Genomic DNA, 20700 nt, shown 5'->3' with positions numbered 1-20700 from the left:
ATGGTCGGCCATGATGGTGTTGTGCTTCTGTAATGTGTCCAGAACTACCTATCGACCTGGGTGTCAGGTCTGATCTCTGCCAGCCACTCCACAGACTGTGCCACTTGCAGGAGGGTGGCCGTATTCGTCAATAACTTACCTGCAAAAACAAAACAAACAGTTAAGATTTTTGTGCACATAATGCCGCAAAGCGCACCTTTCTGTCTACCCTCAAAAAAAAAAAAAAAAGGTTCAAATCTCTCTTAGCACTATGGGACTTAACATCTGAGGTCATCAGTCCCCTAGAACTTAGAACTACTTAAACCTAACTAACCTAAGGACATCACACACATCCATGCCCGAGGCAGGATTCGAACCTGCGACCTTAGCGGTCACGCGGTTCCAGATTGAAGCGCCTAGAACCGCTTTTTTTTATCTCATTTTGTTCGCTTTCGTTCGTTGCAACTCCTCGGGGCGGACGTCGTAAGACATCCGTATAAGTTCGTTGTTGATCGATTAACTCAGTTTTTTTATTACAGAGGGCTGCTAACCCTCTGAGCGAACACGCTGAGCTGCCGTGTCGGCATCGCTCGGCCACACTGGCCGGCTGTCTACCCTCATTTCTGGGACATATGTGATCAGAATGTTAAGAACGTTTTAGAACATCTTATATTTTACAAATCGTTTTGCTTATGGGAACAAGGCATCTGTTTTTGAAATCTACAAAACTTGTGATTTAACACGTTCTGAATATTTTAAAACCGCTTTTATGTATTTTAATTGTTTTTGGTTGAAGAGTGTATGCAACTGTTTCCGATGACAACCCAACCGCCGAACTTCTGGAGGACGGGGATAAAATATCAATAAAAAACAGGAGTGTATGAAACAGCCTTCTCATACTGTATTCCTCTAAACCGTAATAAATGGTGCTGTAAAAAGTACCCTCTCACACTTCACACTGTTTCGCTAACTCTATATGTAGATGCTGGCTCTAGTGTGGCCACCTACGAAAACAGACATCATCGCAATGGCTTCCGTCTTCTGTGAATCCATGAGGGACTCGGACGTTAAGCTGACGCGTTCACAGATCACGAACACTTAACGAGCTAAGCGCCCTCATAAACAAAACACACCTGCACAGTCGTGGCCAAACAGTCGTCGAGGCGAAAGCGCTGCAGTTGTCTGCTCGGTCCTTTACTACGGCGTCAACAGACCGTGAGTTAAATAGCGAACAAGCCGTTGCAACGGTTTTCTCGTTCTAGTAAGTGTACTGCATTCGTACAAAATGCATTATTTTTATACATAGCATAACCTGTCTATTGTACTCAAAACAATATTTTTGTTTTGGTGTGCGGATAAGTGAAAGCCAGTGGGTACAAAATCCTGCGAGCGGGTTGGATGTTTCAACAATCTGTACTACAAATCCTTCAGTTCTCCAACTGGCAAATAAGCCCTACAAACAGCTGCATTATCCAGGCTGAAACAGACATTTTCATCATAGCCAAGCAACCAAAGCTGTATTGTTTTTTCATACAGTCGATATAAACTTTTTAATATGCACCAACCCTTCGTTATACTTTTCAAGAATTGGATGAGTAAGTCATAACAACAATCCTTTTTACATCGCAGAAAACACTCTCCTCAGTGCTACCGCTTGATAAAATCGATTTCACCTTTTTTCGATGCAGGGACGCCGGATCCCATCCATTAGTTTGACTACTGACTCTGGCGTGATCTTATCGATTCATTTCTCTTCCGTAGTAACAGATCAGTCCACGAAATCAATTATTTGCCTTTTTTAAATGGTCTAAACGTCGTGGAGAAAATTCATTTCCAATTTGCCTTTGTTCAGCTTTCAACATTTGGCAAACAAGTTTCGTAAAAAATACTTCGTTACATTGAATTCTTCTGGATTTATAGTCACACGCTGCAAACCACAGTGAAGTGTATGGCAGAGGATACTTCACGTAGAAGTACGTGTAACTTTTCATTCCCGTTCCATTCACTTATCGTCAGCGGAAAGTGTGACTGTTTAAATTTCTCCAAACCGTTGGATCGGGCGTGCCGTACATGGCGACGTAGTGTTCTGCTTTCGGCCACCGACCTCTTCGGACTTGACATCCATCTCTTTTTATGTGCTTATCTGAAATATCTTGTAAATGTGTCTCCCCTGCCGAATACAATTCCGGAATTGAAAATGCGGATTTCTAATGCACTCTCAACTGTGAGTCCACGATTATTTCACAATGTATGACTCGAAGATTAGATGGGTAGATCACATAACTAATGAGGAGGTATTGAATAGGATTGGGGAGAAGAGGAGTTTGTGGCACAACTTGACAAGAAGAAGGGATCGGTTGGTAGGACACGTTCTGAGGCATCAAGGGATCACCAATTTAGTATTGGAGGGCAGCGTGGAGGGTAAAAATCGTAGAGGGAGACCAAGAGATGAATACACTAAACAGATTCAGAAGGATGTAGGCTGCAGTACGTATTGGGTTCAAAATGGCTCTGAGCACTATGCGACTTAACTTCTGAGGTCATCAGTCGCCTAGATTTTAGAACTAATTAAAACTAACTAACCTAAGGACATTACACACATCCATGCCCGAAGCAGGATTCGAACCTGCGACCGTAGCGGTCACGCGGTTCCAGACTGAAGCGCCTAGAACCGCACGGCCACACCGGCCGGCACGTATTGGGAGATGAAGAAGCTTGCACAGGATAGAGTAGCGTGGAGAGCTGCATCAAACCAGTCTCAGGACTGAAGACCACAGCAACAGCAATGACTCCAAAGGGGTGCCGCTAAAACGTTCTCCGTGTGACCAAGGGAGTCACACAGCACACCTGAACTCTGTTTTGCAGTTTCTTCAATATTTATCGATGTATCGCTAAGCATTGAGGAGTTATAGCGGTTTGTTATCACTATAATCATTCTAAATTCCGTTGTACTTATAATTCCGTTTTTAGTTCGTGCAGCTGGCATCAGGCAAAACAAATAATGGTCACCCTGTGTTAAATGCGACGGCCATTGCATCGAAAATCGTGAGTCTCTTTGATGCTACAACCAAATCCATAGTAGTAAACGGCTAAAATGATTATCCAATCTCAATTCCAGGCTGTCTTTCTAAGAGCTTGCAGGGCCAACAATTTTTTTCCAGCGTGTCATAGAATTATTCACCGAAATCAAAATTTAAAATGCTGCCACAATTTACTCATTACGAGTCAGAAACTGACGTTAAAGGTTTAACACAACCATTCAAAAATGAAAGTTAGAAACTTTGTGTCTACATCTCCATCACTACCCTCCCATTCACAGTTAAGTGCCTGACAGAGGAATCATCGAAACACCATGAACTTCGAATTGGAAGGAAAATCAGCATTGGCCGTATTTTGTTGTTTTATTGTTAGCAAAATCGATTTTCGGTCACTTAGTGACCATCCTCAGTGCTGTAATATACAATTAAAATTGGTAGGCACTGATATCAAGCTATAAGTACAACCTTAGAGCGATCACATAAACTGACATCCATCTCTTTTTATGTGCTTATGTGAAATATCTTGTAAATCTCAGTTTATGTGATCGCTCTAAGCTTGTGGTTATAGCTTGATACCAGTGCCTACCAATTTTAATTGTATAATACAGCACTGAGGATGGTCACTAAGTGACCGAAAATAGATTTTCCTAACAATAAAACAACAAAATACGGCCAATGCTGATTTTGCTTCCAATTCTATCCACTATTCGGTCGTGGTGCACACAACACGCCATGGAGTCCCCAATCAAACCTTGAACATATTTCTTTACCGTTCCAGTTTCTAACAGCGCGCAGGAAAACGAACACTTAAATCTTTGCTAAAAATCAAATAAAAGCAGTCTCGGTCGCGTTTTCAGATTTTTATTCCTTAGGAAACTGTTTCGGCCCTTTCCTCACTCCATCTTCAGACTTTTCCCCGCCACAAATGCAGTTGGTGGCAGCAGAAGGAGTGAGATCCGTAGAAGTAAGGCTGTCACTGCTCAGAATGCTTTCTAAACTTTTAAATCACCTGAAGATGACTGGTTTGCAGTGACATCCTTACTTCTAGGGATCTCACTCCTTCTGCAGCCACCAACGTCCTTAGTGGTGGGGAAAAGTCTGAAGATGGAGTGAGAAAAGAGCTGAAACAGGTTACTAATGAATAAAAATCTGAAAACGCGACGGAGCCTGCTTTTAATTGATTTTTAGCATTTTATACCGATCGCTGCTTTGCTCCAATTACAGAATACTTTCGAAAAACTAAAATCTTTCCCCGCGAACTCAGATTTCTCTTATTTTATTGTGTTGATCATTTCTCCCTATCTAGGTAGTCGCCAACAAAATATTTTCACACTCTGAGGGGAAAATTGGGGATCGAAATTTCATGAGAAGGTGCTGCCGCAAAGAAAAATGCCTTTCTCTTAATGATTGCCACACCAGTTTTCGTATCGTACCCGTGGTGCTCTCTCCCCTACTTCGCGACAGAACAAAACGAGCTGCCCTTCTCTGGACTTTTTCCATGTTGTCCGTCAATCCTATCTGATGCAGATCCCACACTGCACAGCAGTACTTCAGAAAAGAACGTATACGTAGTCTCTATAGTAGACCTGTCACATCTTCTCAGTGTTCTGCTAATAAATCGTAGTCTTTGGTTTGCTTTACCCACAACATTATCTATGTGATCGTTCCATTTTAACTTACTCGAAATTGTGGTCCCTAAGAATTTAGTAGAATCTACAGCGTTTAGATTTATGTGATTTATTGTGAACCGAAATGTAGCGGATTCCTTTTAGTAATAATGTTGTTGACTTCACATTTTCCATTATTTATAGTCAATAGCCACTTTTTTCTCACCATACAGATATCTTGTCTAAATCATTCTGCAATTCGTTATGATCATCTGATGACTTTACAAGACGGTAAATGACAACATCTTCTGCAAGAAACTAAGAGGGCTGCTCAGAAGGTCTTCTAAATCGTTTATGTAGATCAGGAACAGCAGCGGGTCTATAACACTTCCTTGGGGAACGCCACAAATCACTCCTGTTTCACTGGATCACTTTCCGTCAGTTACTACGAACTGTGACCTCTCTGACGAATCCATTCGCACAACTGAGGCGATACCCGATAGCCACGCAATTTGTTTACAAGTCGCTTGTGAGGAACGGTGTCAAAAGCCTTCTGGAAATCTGGAAATCTAAAAAAAGAGATCCATTTGACATCCGCTCTCAATAGTATTCATTACTTCTTTATAATAGAGAGTTACTTCTGAGGTAATTTAAATAATGTTCGAACAAGTATATGTTCCATAACCGTACAGCAAATAGACGTTACTAATATGGGTCTGTAATTCAACGGATTACTCCTATTTTCTTTCTTCGGTATTTGTGTGACTTGTGGAACTTTCCAGTCTTTAGGTATGGATCTATCGACCGTCAAGTGATTGTATACGACTCCGCAGTATGGAGCTATTGTATCAGCATACTCTGAAAGGAACTTGACTGACATACAATCAGGACTGGAAGGCTTGCTTTCATTAAGTAGTTTTAGCTGTTTCGCTACACCTAGGACATCTACTTCTAAGTTAATCATGTTGGTAATTGCTGTTCATTCGAATTCTGGGATATTTACTTCGTGTTCTTTGGTCAAGGAATTTCGGAAAATCATGTTTAGAAACTTTGCCTTAGTGGTGCTGTCACCAGTAACATCACCTTTCTTCTCCCACAGTGAAGGTATTGATTGCGTCATGCCGCTGGTGTACTTTACGTACGACCAGAATCTCTTTGTGTTTTCTGCCAGATTTCGAGAGAGGCTTTCGTTGTGGAAACTATTAAAAGCATCTAGCAAGTCCGCTCTAAATTTCGAGCTTCTGTAAAACTTCGCCAGTCTTGGAGATTTTGTGTTCTATTGTATTTGGGATGTTTTTTTCGTAGCCTTTGCAATAGTGTTCTGACCTATAGTGTACCGTGGGGGATTATTTATTTAGTATATATTTGCCAGTTGCCGTCGATACTACAGTATTTCTCTGAATTCAAACAACATCTGGTCTTCACTTACATAGTCAGATATGAACATTTATATTTTAAAATTGTACGGATGGGTTAAAATTTTGGACTACATAAATGGATAAAGCCAAAATGAATTTTTGTAAATCATGTAATCTTTTTTCCGTTGTCGAGATACGACGTTTTAAAGTCGAGCTAAATGTAGTATGTAAAATTCGTGCTTAAGTGAACTGAATGCGCGGAAAAGTGAATCAGATAAATTAAACAAAGCATTCTCACGATAAAATTGCAAACTCGCATTTAAAAATCTGCAATCTGATTTTACGTGCAAAAACACGTTTTGTGAGTTCTTATGCGCATACTTCTATGTTTGTGCGAATCGGTACAATTTTGTAAGCAGGTAGATAAACACTTGTAATTAAGGGTCGTCCTGTTGGTTTGTGTAAGCTTTATCTGTTGTCATGATATAAGCAACACAGTTCGAAAGAGAATAAGAAACCTATACCGGATCAGTCGTCGAGTCAAAAATCTACATCCGTTGCCAAGCTAGGGCGGTCTAATGTCAAAATTATTTTAGTGTCTATTTTGGGAACCAGAACGAAAAATGCTCATAACAAAAAAAGGCGCATCTGTCCTGGACGGAGCTGGGCATCTAAAAGAAGGGAACAAGCTTTTTGACTTATTTTGCAGCTTTAAATCAAAACATCTTGATATATTTGTTTTTTTTTTCTTTTTACAAATTAACCCTGCTTTTCCAACACAGTAAGCTCTCTTACCTGGAAGGTATTCGTACATCAGCCCAAAATTCAGAAGATTCGCCAACCATAGGAAACAATATATAATGTCATATGGCTGAAGAGCATAGATGTAATAGCTAAAAGAAATTTCTGGTGGGATAAAATTGCTAGGGATGGATTTGTTACTGGAGGGACGCTAAAACAATTTATTGATTTCTAGGTGGAGGTTTGATTTTTCCCTGTGGGGACTATTTCTCCTCAAAAGGCACTTCCTGTTACGTATATGGTGAAAGGTATAAGAACAAATATACACAAATTTTTGTGCTTATAGAGAGTGATATGCATCTACAGCTGGAAGTATCCGAGAATGAGAGTGCATTTCTAATATGAAATATCCCAGAGTAGAGACGCATTGTGTCATATTGCACATGGCACATGCATGTTAGAGGGCATGATGGCATGTGTCATGTTGTACGACATGATATCGTATATCATGTCACTTTACTTGACATGATACACTATACAGGGTGTATCAGAAAGAATCATCCGATTTGCCAATCTATATTTCTGTAACTAATAAACATATACAATGAATTTTCTTTTTCGATGAACGGGAAACTCAAAGTTTTTTTCATCCCTTTTCTTAGGTGTTCATTATGCCACCCATGAGATACACGGCATATGTCAATGCGGTATTGAAATTGTTCCCACACTGCAGCGAGCATGTCTTGAGTTACAGCTTCCAGAGCTGCTATTATGCGATGCCTCAGTTAATTAATTGCTGTTGGTAATGGAGGCACATAAACAGAGTCTTTCATAAACCCTCCCAAGAAATGATCACATACAGTCAGGTCCGGTGATCTTGGAAGCATATCTCAAGTAACATAACTATTATGACTCTTTAAATCGATGATACTTTTTGATACACCCTGTGTTTGGTGATATGAGTACTAATACTAACAACTAACAAAGCGCGAATATGTTAAGTATTTTGATGTAAAAGTCTTTGAAGTTGGTAGATGAGTCAAAAAGCTAGTCCCCTTCTTTTACATCTCTAACTCTGCCCAGGCCATAGACCCCTCTTTTATACTGTGATAGCAGCATTTTTCATTCTGGTAATTGTATGTGTGGGATATTTATTTGTAATGAGACTCAAGTTTTCTTTGAACGGTACATCAACTGTATCATCTGAGTCAGTGAGTAGGTAAAAGGAACCAATTATTAATTTATTCTGGTTGTCAAGTGTAACAGCTATCCGTACTAACTCACGGGAACTATCTGCTTTAGTTTCATTAGACGATAAACTGCTTCTAACACCAACAAACATGGTGCCATCGTATTTAATCTATGCTTTCTGAACACGGCTAGACCTTCGTAAACAGTTCGGCTGAACTTGTTACTGACTGTAGCTAGCTTTCTGTACCTATGACGATTAGAGATTCAGTGCTTTATATTAGCGCATGGAATCCTGTTTCCTTACTAACACAGCTACGAAAATATACGACTGTAACATCGATTGTTGTTAAGTCTATCTTCCTGCACGCTTTTGTGCTGACGTCCTTTCTGTAGTTTGCTGAGATCTCTAACCTAAAAATATATATGTCTTTGGGCAGCGTAACCGATGGCACGCAAATTACGCAGAAAAAATTCGTCCAGTATTTGAGAACGAGAGCACTTAGTTACTTCCAACGAACTTTATACGTAATTTCAAACCGTTTGGATACTTTTTGTCGCCGGCCAGTGTGGCCGAGCGGTGCGCTTCAATCTGGAACCGCGCGACCGCCACGGTCGCAGGTTCGAATCCTGCCTCGGGCATAGATGTGTGTTATGTCCTTAGGTTTCAGTAGTTTTAAGTTCTAGGGGACTGATGACCTCAGATGTTAAGTCCCATAGTACTCAGAGCCATTTGAACCATTTTTGATACTTTTTGTCGCTGACACTCTCCACAACATGAATAAACGAAAAAAAATGACCGCTTACTATATTTTAGATTTATGCAGTAAAATTTCAGCATCAGGCATGATGTGTTAGTTTGTCACTTCTTTACTACTGATTATATTGAGAGCACGTATACCACTGAAAGTACCTGCAAAATTATATTATTGTACGAGTTGTAGTTCAGGAAAAATTGACGTTTGAAGCTCGACCCTTTAAAGAACACGGTGTGGGTGGGGTTTGCTGTTTGTTTTGTAGAGCTACATTTATATTCCATAAAGAAGAAGCCGTATTATTCTAGTGCAGTGTTCAGTTTGGTGGTATGTGCTAAGAGGGGCAGCAATAGACGAGGAATCCCTTCAGTGACTGAGTTTCTCTGACCTGTGCCGGTGTATACAAGGGGTGGACAAAATATGGCAGCACCACAAGAACAACTCACTCCGTGTCTAATACGGTGTGGGAAATGTAATCCAGTCATCTCCGAATGGACAAATACCGCTCCTGTATGGCTTTCAAGAGAACATTGTACCATTCTTCCTGAAAAATAGTGGCAAGTTCTAGTAATGATGATGGAGGTGGACAGCGATCAACCAACCTTCTTTCTAAAGCAGACCACAAAGGCTCAATAATGTTGGGATCTACCGACAGTGGTGGCCAGGGTAGATGCGACAATTCATCCCCGTGCTCACAAAACCAGTCCCGGGTGGTACGAGCTGCGTGAACAGGGAACCTGTCGTCTTGGAACAAAGCATCACCATCGGGGAACAAACGCTGTACCTTCGGATGCACCTGATCAGCTAAAATGGTCACCTAATCCTTCGCAGTAATGCAACGTTGCAGGTGAGCCATGGTGTCCATAAAATACCAGGACATGGCTGCCCAAATCATCAATAAATCCGCAACATGTTTCACTCTTCGGACATAAACGCGGTCAGAACTTAGAAACACTATGAAACAACACCCATTCGAGCAAATGACATTCTTTCATTGCTCCTTAGTCCAGGTGACTTGGGCGCATTTACAGCACTGACGAGTGATTTTGTAATTCCAGCTCGTCTTGCAATTCCTCTCTTTTGGAGCTCCCTTCGTGTCTTTATGGTGGTGACGGGTTTCGTGAGTGCGACATTCGGTTTGCAGCCACAGTCCTCTTTATTTTTCGTCCCAGTCCTCTTCGATGACCGTCCGTGACGCTCGCTCAGCCCACACTTACGTCCACGTTGTGATTTAACCGATGTTTTTCCACTTTCCCTGTGTGCGATATAAGTCTTCGCTACAGTGCCTCTTGAAGCACCAAACACTTCGGCTGCTTTGCTTACGGAAGCACGCACCATAGAAGCACCAACAATCTGTCCACGTTCGAATTCACTTAGCTCCGACACATGTATTCACAACCACACAGAACACTGTTCTCGCCACGACTGACACTTGCAACGTGCTGTTAGCATGGCAGAGGTGCCGTTCGTGTGGTCACGAATACAACAACGCCATGTGCTGGCTCGGCTAGCATCTACATGACGTTTCTTGCGTCCTTTCCATTTTTTCTTTCCAGCCCCTGTGTATGGCAGACAGACAGGCGGGACAGCGAGAAGTGGACAACAGGTGGTCATCGGTCTTTCGTTCACCATCGACTTATCGAGAGCAAGCAACGTAGCCAGACCAGCAGCTCGCCCCAGTAAAGTGATTCCTTGACTCCAAATTCGTCCTGCGAAAATTTCTCGTATATTTACCCTTGCCACGCTTCTCAGTCGCTACTGGAGTATTGGTTACTTTTGCTCTTTTGTTATCCGTGTTAAGATATGTTGTTAGACCTAGCATCACAAGAGACTAATATTGAACCACTCTGTCGAATGAGGACACAAAATTCCACTTCTGTTTTTAAACCGGTATTTTCCTTCGACGTTAAGAATAAGAATAAGAATCTTTATTAGCCGTTCAGTATTTTCTTATAAAATGGGCTTCGTCAATAAGCTCAATTACAGTATAAAGATGGTTATATTCTCATAACAACGTATATATAAATCATATGAATGTTAGTGTAGTACAATAGCACACATTTGAAATTGTATATATTGTTAATTTTACAATAAAAAAAATTATACAAATTTATATTAAGTGGGGAGTAATCATGTTGATGACATTATGTCATTATTGTATACATGTTGATAACACTATGTCATTATCCTAAGATATTGATACAAATATAGAGCACTCGAAATAGGTCTATTATGCCTATATGTTAGATACTGTTTTTCCAAATTTAGGTCCTACTACAGGCAGAGGTACCTTTCTCTGTGTTAAAACAGCAAATCTGCCAGATTACAATCTGTATATTCATCAACTAAGTAAAATGCTTTACCTTTGAGCCATTGACCCAATGTTGTCTTAAATTTATTTTTAGATACTGTTTGTACAATTTTAGGGAGCATATTGAACAGTTCGAGGCCTACATATTTATAACTATTATGAATCTTGGACAATCTAGAGTATGGCAGATCAATTGTGTGGTTTCGTCTTGTATTATGGGTGTGGAGAGATGACCTAAGGGGATATTGGCTATGTTTTCTTTTACATGTAATAAGCAATAATAGATGTACAAACAAGGAACTGTCATGATGTTAAGTTTTTTGAAATGTTCCCTGCATGTATCCCTCGGAGATAAACCCACTATACATCGAAGAGCTTTTTTTTGCTATCTGAAAATTGATACTGAATTCGGAGAATTTCCTCAGAGCAGAATACCATATGAAAGATGGGGGTGGATAGAAGCAAAATATGAATGCAGCAATAAGTTTTGGCTGACATTATTCCTAAGCTTATAAAGCAGGAACATAGCATGTGCAAGTTTAGAACAGACGTATGTGATATGTTTATCCCAGCTAAGTTTCTGGTCAATCATCATTCCTAACAGTTTAATAGACTTATTTTTGTTTGTTTGATACCTTCAAATTAAAGAATATTTCCTCAGTTTTTGTTTCATTTATGTATAGGGAGTTTGCACTAAACCAATGAACCGGTTTTTCAAATATTATATTATTTTTTTCTCGTACAGATTCAAGAGTCTGTCCTGAATTGATAAAAGTTGTATCGTCCGCATAGAGGACTGTTTTACAGGGTAAATACTGTGGCATATCATTAACATACACTACAAACAGAAAGGGCCCAAGTATGGAGCCCTGTGGCACACCTCTTTTTATTGCTTGTCGGTTTGACAGCTGCCCATTTACACTAACAAATTGTACTCTGTTGCTTAAGTAGGATTCTAATAATTTCAGGGTGTCCTCTTCCATGCCGTAGTGTCTTAATTTCATGATCAAAGTACGTTAGGTGTCTTATTAAACACGTGATTAGCGATAACTTAAATCTTCCTTCCTTCCTTCTTCTAAATCGCGGTGTGTGGTGGAAGGTATCACTCCCCCTTTCCTCTTCCAGTCCCTTACTGTTCGAGGGAAGAACAATTGCCACTAAAGCATCTGTGTGGCCAGGAATTTCACTAATTTAATCTTCGTGGTCTTTTCAAGAGTTACATGTAGGAGGAAGCCCATGTACTTGTTGACTCTTCTTGGCACGTACGCTCTCGGGACTTTAACAGTAAACCACAACGTGATGCAGAACACCTCTCCTGCAGTGTCTACCGCTGGACTTCACTGATTATCTCTGTGAAGCTTTGGTGCTCACTAAATGAACCTTTAGCAAAACGTGGTGCTCTTCTTTGATCTTCTCTATTTCCTCTATCACTCCTTACTGTGACGGATCCCATACTAACCAGCAATATTAAAGTCTTGGTCTAACGAGTGTTTTGTAAGCTACTTCCTTTGTTGATGGACCGCATTTGCTGCGGAATCCTCCAATGATGCTCAGTCTGGCATCTGCCTTGTATATTGTGTATTGTAAGGGGGCCTAGAAACGACGGAGAGGCTTCGTCCCGCCATAGCCCTCAGTGGTTCACAACCCCACAACAAGCCACAGCTGTCCACCCACCCCACCGCCGGCCCACACCGAACCCAGGGTTATTGTGGGGTTCGGCCCCCAGTGGACCCCCCCCCCCCCGCCCCTCCCCCCCTCCCCAGGGAACGTCTCATAACAGACGAGTGTAAAACCATATGTATGTGTGGTAGAGCAATCATGATGTACGCTTACGTGGAGACAGTGTTTGCGCAGCAATCGCCGACATAGTGTGGCTGAGGCGGAATAAGGGGAACCAGCCCCCATTCGCCGAGGCAGATAGAAAACTGCCTTAAAAACCATCCACAGGCTGGCCGGCACATCGGACCTCGACACTAATCATCCGGGTGGATTCGTGCCGGGGAGCGGCACACCTTCCCGCTTGGGAAACAGCGCATTAAGCCGTGCGGCTAGCCGGACGGGCTGACATCTGCCTTACTTGCGATCGATTAATTTTATGTGGTCGTTCCATTGCAAATTACTGTGTACGTATACTCCTAGATATTTTATGGAAGTAACTGCTTCCTGTGATTGTTCTGCAATTGTGTAATCGTACAATAAAGGGTCTTTCTCTCTATGTATTCGCAATGCGGTAGATTTGTTCATGTTGAGGCTCAATTGTCAACCCCTGTACCAATTGGCCAAATGTCGATCCACTGCAGGTTTTTCTTCATCTCGTTACAGTTTTTTAGCGTTGCCACTTCTCTGTATACAACAGTGTCATCTGCGTAAAGCCGCTCTGAATTTCGTACGTCATCTACTTGGTCATTTATATATACTGTGTATATTAACGGTCCTATGATACTCTCCTGGGGCACCCTCCCCCCCCCCCCCTCCCCCCGAAGTTACTGTCACGTCTGAAGACTTCTTTCCGATCAGGATTACATGCTGTGTTCCGTTTGCAAGAAACTCTTCAATCCAGTCACACAGATGGTATGATGTTCCGCACGCTCCCATTTTGTTCATTAGGCGGAAGTGTTATCTAATACCTTCCGGAAGCCCAGGAACACGGTGTACACCAGCGCGTCTGTGTCTGCTGCTTTCTGGGTCTCGTGGACGAACAGCGTGAGCTGCATTTCACACTATCGTTGTTTTTCGGAACCCAATTTTCGTTGCTACAGAGGAAATTTCGGCCTCCAGAAATGGCATAATAGGGGAAATCCGGCTAAAATTACTTACCATTTTGTTTTTAGGCCATTATTGCTTCATAAACCACGCTATTAAATAAAATTTGTATCAGCACCGTGCCTCATTCACTTGTCAGTTTCGCCAACTTGATTTCATGTTTTTAGATTAATATAAACCATACGTCTTTGACATGCTTGTAAAAAGTTCACAATATGTCGTTTTTGACCAATGTCAGGGTAAAACGACATACGAGTAAGAAAGAGTAATAAATTCAGATAAACATTAGATATCTGATATATTAATAGATTTGTACTTAACAAATAAAAGTCTACTCCTGAAATAATTCTTCAACAGTATCAATTAAGGTTTCTCAGTTCAATCGTACAAAAGGTGAAGACTGAGTGTAGAATTACTCATGTAAATGTGAATCCATGAAGCAACAAAATTAGTTCCGTTTTGTAAAAAATTATGTCTTATTGAAGACATCACAGATAAAATTTATTGTTCTGTGGCTTACTCCAGCACTTTCAGTATGTGCCCACAAACAACATTGCTGACACCTCCGAGTTTTGAATGCGAGTGTAGTTCCAAGCAGCAGAACGGTGACAATATTCGGAAGCATCACTGTTGTCGCCAAAAAATTCTTTTTCGTACAATGCTTCTTTTCCAAAACTCAGTTACCTCTTTGCTTTTCTCGCTATCTGGAATTCAAGTTGTCTCACTCCCTTCATAGTCATACCAAACAAGCGCGACTTCAATAGTTTCAGGTGTTGTACCAGTTCACGCTCCAATAGAGTGTTGAAAGTTGGCTGGAACCTTTCTGAGCACCATTGAAGGTTTTGTTGGTACTCCTAGTTCGTCTTCTAAGCGTAGCCTGGAGGACTAAATACTTTCGACGCTCGCAGCCACCCCATCTCGCTGCCGGTAGCAGCATCTATAGCCTGCTGCATCTGCACCGCATCCAAAGACTGTCTTTGAAATTTCGTTACTTTATTGCCCACCAACAGAATGGGGCAATTCATGTTCTTATGTTCTGCCTACGTAAATTCACTGCATTTGTGTATCATCGCACATTTATCAATTGATGTTTAATGCTTCGTTTAATTTATTTTATTATAGAACGACCCACTGCTATTGTTGTTAAATTTAAACAGTTATGTAAAATAAATAGTTGAATATCGAAGATCACACAGAATAGAACTAGAGTCGACATCTGCTTAAAATGACATACGCATGATATGTCATTGTACCCTGAAACGCCTTCTTTGATTCATTCGAGGCTTTCAACTACTGCCTGCTCTAGCAGAATCTTCTACCTCTCAAAACACAGCTAAAAGTATGCTTTACAAGATACCTTACACTTTTCTCAAAAAGTTGGAGGCTTACCTACAATTTTTTTTTTTTTTTCGCAGTACCAAGACGAAAGCTAGCAGCTCGTCGCCATATACTTTGCCTATTGATCTCTCTATACAGCTTAGTGCTGGTGGCACCACTCAGCTGGTTTCGTCCATGGTCTTGGTATGCCATTTTACCCGGGTATGTCATTAGCGCCTGATTTCCCCTAAGTGAGCGCAAAACGAGTTCCAAAACTGTGCAGCTGACGGACATCAGAGATATAAGTAAATAATTTTGTGTGCGTGTTCGACTACTCTTTTTGAAAACGGAAAAGACCTGCGCTTTTCTACAAAGATCACGGACACTTCATTCCCCAAAGACGTACAGTACTCTGCAGCTAGAGGAGGGGCGGGTTTTTTCGCGTAGTCTATGAAGAATCGTACTGGTTTCTAGTCATGTCCAGTGGCCTTCCTTCTGTTAAGCGATGCCAGCTGCTTTTCTGTCCCATGGCCACTTATTTCTATATCAGCCATTTTGAAGTTAGTGCAACGATTTCAAACGGCTCTGAGCACTATGGGACTTAACTGTTGAGGTCATCTGTCCCCTAGAACTTAGAACTACTTAAACCTAACTAACCTAAGGACATCACACACATCCATGCCCGAGGCAGGATTCGAACCTGCTACCGTAGCGGTCACGCGGTTCCAGACTGTAGCGCCTAGAACCGCTCGGCCACTCCGGCCGGCCTGCAATGATTTAAAATCGCCATTGTAGTGCGATATTCCTCTGTGTAACAGTTTTGAGAAAATCCATTAAGTATTTCTTCCTCCTCCGTTTCAATGCCATTGTGGACACAGAGTGTCTGGACAGATGGCTTCGATCCGTTTAACATAAACTTCTTAGGATTTTCTATCAAGCCAGTCGACAGCATTTTACTTTCGAATTCGTTGAATCTTTTCTCGCATTGCTCTCCTTACTCTAAATTTGGTTTATCTGTGAGGCTTTGATCATGTTTAAGTTTGCAGTGAAACTCTCTTTGCTTTCGCAGTAGTTTTCTAACATGGGTGACGAACCACGGAAGGTCTTTTCCATTCCTCGCAACTTTGCTCGGCACATGATTATCTCTCTAAAGCATGTGGAATGCTCTTGGAATTTGTACGATGTTACTCGATATTATTTGTACTGGAGATGATATTTTCATTCTGACTGCTCAGGTAAACTGAAATCCGTTTCTTGTCGCTCTTGCTAAGCGGTAAGATCTTCAAATGGCTCTGAGCACTATGCGACTTAACCTCTGAGGTCATCAGTCGCCTAGAACTTAGAACTAATTAAACCTAACTAACCTAAGGACATCACACACATCCATGCCCGAGGCAGGATTCCAACCTGCGACCGTAGCGGTCGCTCGGCTCCAGACTGTAGCGCCTAGAACCGCACGGCCACTCCAGCCGTCGGTAAGATCTTCCTGCCCTTTTTTGTATTCTTATTTGCAGCCGAATTCAGTGAGTCCGTAATGACCTTTCGACCACTGTCTCCGTGTTCGACACTGAGTCAATAAGTTCGGGTCTGTCACCAGTCGGTCTAAGACGTTGTCTTCAGCAGTTGTTTCTCTGGTCAACTGCTCAAGGTAATTTTCGGATAAACCACTTACAATAGTTTCACATAATTCTCTGTTCCTAATATCCACCCTAATCTCTTAAGCATCCCATTCTATAGCTGGGAAGTTAAAATCTCCACCTAATATTATAGCGTAGCCACGTAATTTACGCGAAATATTATCCAAGTTTCAAAATGGTTCAAATGGCTCTGAGCACAATGGGACTTAACTTCTGAGGTCATCAGTCCCCTAGAACTTAGAACTACTTAAACCTAACTAACCTAGGGGCATCACACACATCCATGTCCGAGGCAGTATTCGAACCTGCGAACGTAGCGGTCGCTCGGCTCCAGACTGTAGCGCCTAGAACCGCTCGGCCACTCCGGCTATCCAAGTTTCCCCTCAACTGTTCCGCCACTACTGCTGCTGAGGCAGGAGGTCTATAAAAGTATCCAATTGCTATATTTGATTCACTCAAATAATTCCACATTCTGAATGTATACTAATCTCACAAGATATAATTATTTATTTATTTTTTATTGTTTACTTGCCTACCCCCATGAACCATGGACCTTGCCGTTGGTGGGGAGGCTTGCGTGCCTCAGCGATACAGATGGCCGTACCGTAGGTGCAACCACAACGGAGGGGTATCTGTTGAGAGGCCAGACAAACGTGTGGTTCCTGAAGAGGGGCAGCAGCCTTTTCAGTAGTTGCAGGGGCAACAGTCTGGACGATTGACTGATCTGGCCTTGTAACACTAACCAAAACGGCCTTGCTGTGCTGGTACTGCGAACGGCTGAAAGCAAGGGGAAACTACAGCCGTAATTTTTCCTGAAGGCATGCAGCTTTACTGTATGGTTAAATGATGATGGTGTCCTCTTGGGTAAAATATGCCGGAGGTAAAATAGTCCCCCATTCGGATCTCCGGGCGGGGACTACTCAGGAGGACGTCGTTATCAGGAGAAAGAAAACTGGCGTTCTACGGATCGGAGCGTGGAATGTCAGATCCCTTAATCGGGCAGGTAGGTTAGAAAATTTAAAAAGGGAAATGGATAGGTTGAAGTTAGATATAGTGGCAGTTAGTGAAGTTCGGTGGCAGAAGCAACAAGACTTCTGGTCAGGTGAATACAGGGTTATAAATACAAAATCAAATAGGGGTAATGCAGGAGTAGGTTTAATAATGAATAAAAAAATAGGAGTGCGGGTAAGCTACTACAAACAGCATAGTGAACACATTATTGTGGCCAAGATAGGCACGAAACCCATGCCTACTACAGTAGTACAAGTTTATATGCCAACTAGCTCTGCAGATGACGAAGAAATTGAAGAAATGTATGATGAGATAAAAGAAATTATTCAGATAGTTAAGGGAGACGAAAATTTAGTAGTCATGGCGTACTGGAAATCGATAGAAGAAAAGGAAGAGAAGGAAAAGTAATAGGTGAATATTGAACGGGGGAAAGGAATGAAAGAGGAAGCTGCCTGGTAGAATTTTGCACAGAGAATAACTTAATCGTAGCTAACGCGTGGTTTAAGAACCATAAAAGAAGGTTGTATACGTGGAAGAAGCCTGGAGGCACTGGAAGGTTTCAGATAGATTATATAATGGCAACACAAAGATTCAGGAACCAGGTTTTAAATTGCAAAACATTTCCAGGGGCAGATGTGGATTCTGACCACAATCTATTGGTTATGAACTGTAGATTAAAACTGCAGAAACGGCAAAAAGGTAGTAATTTAAGGAGATGTGACCTGAAAAAGCTGAAAGATCCAGAGGTTGTTAAGAGTTGGAGAGAACATTAGGGAACGATTGACAAGATTGGGGGAAAGAAACACAGCAGAATAAGAATGGGTAGGCTTCAAATGGCTCTGAGCACTATGGGACTTAACTTCTTTGGTCATAAGTCCCCTACAACCTAAGGACAACACACACATCCATGCCCGAGGCAGAATTCGAACCTGCGACTGTAGCGGTCGCGCGGTTCCAGACTGTAGCGCCTAGAACCGCTCGGCCACCTTTGCCGGCTAAGAATGGGTAGCTTTGAGAGATGAAATAGTGAAGGCAGCAGAGGATCAAGCAGATAAAAAGACGAGGGCTAGTAGAAAGCCTTGGGTAACAGAAGAGATATTGAATTTAAATGAAGAAAGAAGAAAATATAAAAATGCAGCAAATGAAGCAGGCCAAAAGGAATGTACACGTCTCAAAAATGAGATCGACAGGAAGTGCAAAAGGGCTAAGCAGGGATAGCTAGAGGATAAATGTAAGGATGTAGAGGACTATGTTGGAGAAAAGAATATGAAGAGCTCAGATAGAAAACGAGTTCTAAGCAAGGAAGGGAAAGCAGAAAGGTGGAAGGATTGTATAGACAGTCTATACAAGGGTAATGTACTTGAGGGCAATATTATGGAAATGGAAGAGGACGCAGATGAAAATGAAAAGAGAGATATGATACTGCGTGAAGAATTTAACAGAGCACTGAAAGACCCAAGACGAAAAAAGGCCCCGGGAGTAGACAACATTCCATTAGAACTATTGATAGCCTTGGGAGAGCCTGCCCTGACAAAACTCTACCATCTGGCAGGCAAGATTTATGAGACAAGCGAAATACCCTCAGACTTCAAGAAGAATATAATAATTCCAATCCCAAAGAAAGCAAGTGTTGAAAATTACAGAACTATCAGTTTAATAAGTCACGGTTGTAAAATACTAACACGAATTCTTTACAAACGAATGGAACAACTGGTAGAAGCCGACCTCGGGGAAGATCAATTTGGGTTCCGTAGAGACGTTGGAATACGTGAGGCAATACTGACCCTACGAACTATCTTAGAAGATACACTCCTGGAAATTGAAATAAGAACACCGTGAATTCATTGTCCCAGGAAGGGGAAACTTTATTGACACATTCCTGGGGTCAGATACATCACATGATCACACTGACAGAACCACAGGCACATAGACACAGGCAACAGAGCATGCACAGTGTCGGCACTAGTACAGTGTATATCCACCTTTCGCAGCAATGCAGGCTGCTATTCTCCCATGGAGACGATCGTAGAGATGCTGTATGTAGTCCTGTGGAACGGCTTGCCATGCCATTTCCACCTGGCGCCTCAGTTGGACCAGCGTTCGTGCTGGACGTGCAGACCGCGTGAGACGACGCTTCATCCAGTCCCAAACATGCTCAATGGGGGACAGATCCGGAGATCTTGCTGGCCAGGGTAGTTGACTTACACCTTCTAGAGCACGTTGGGTGGCACGGGATACATGCGGACGTGCATTGTCCTGTTGGAACAGCAAGTTCCCTTGCCGGTCTAGGAATGGTAGAACGATGGGTTCAATGACGGTTTGGATGTACCGTGCACTATTCAGTGTCCCCTCGACGATCACCAGTGGTGTACGGCCAGTGTAGGAGATCGCTCCCCACACCATGATGCCGGGTGTTGGCCCTGTGTGCCTCGGTCGTATGCAGTCCTGATTGTAGCGCTCACCTGCATGGCGCCAAACACGCATACGACCATCATTGGCACCAAGGCAGAAGCGACTCTCATCGCTGAAGACGACACGTCTCCATTCGTCCCTCCATTCACGCCTGTCGCGACACCACTGGAGGCGGGCTGCACGATGTTGGGGCGTGAGCGGAAGACGGCCTAACGGTGTGCGGGACCGTAGCCCAGCTTCATGGAGACGGTTGCGAATGGTCCTCGCCGATACCCCAGGAGCAACAGTGTCCCTAATTTGCTGGGAAGTGGCGGTGCGGTCCCCTACGGCACTGCGTAGGATCCTACGGTCTTGGCGTGCATCCGTGCGTCGCTGCGGTCCGGTCCCAGGTCGACGGGCACGTGCACCTTCCGCCGACCACTGGCGACAACATCGATGTACTGTGGAGACCTCACGCCCCACGTGTTGAGCAATTCGGCGGTACGTCCACCCGGCCTCCCGCATGGCCACTATACGCCCTCGCTCAAAGTCCGTCAACTGCACATACGGTTCACGTCCACGCTGTCGCGGCATGCTACCAGTG

At 42.5% G+C, this 20700-nt stretch overlaps 1 protein-coding gene across 1 annotated transcript in view; it reads left to right on the top strand.

The window, feature by feature from the left end:
• The window catches only part of LOC124593933 (serpin B6-like), a 220069-nt gene that overhangs the window by 96614 nt on the left and 102755 nt on the right, over positions 1–20700 (top strand). The gene's annotated exons all lie outside the window — the stretch shown is intronic.

The sequence above is a fragment of the Schistocerca americana genome, chromosome 2, assembly GCF_021461395.2.
Source record: "Schistocerca americana isolate TAMUIC-IGC-003095 chromosome 2, iqSchAmer2.1, whole genome shotgun sequence".
In the NCBI taxonomy this organism is placed as follows: domain Eukaryota; kingdom Metazoa; phylum Arthropoda; class Insecta; order Orthoptera; family Acrididae; genus Schistocerca; species Schistocerca americana.
Note: the sequence above shows the minus strand (reverse complement) of the source record. Positions and strands in the feature narration are given on the sequence as shown.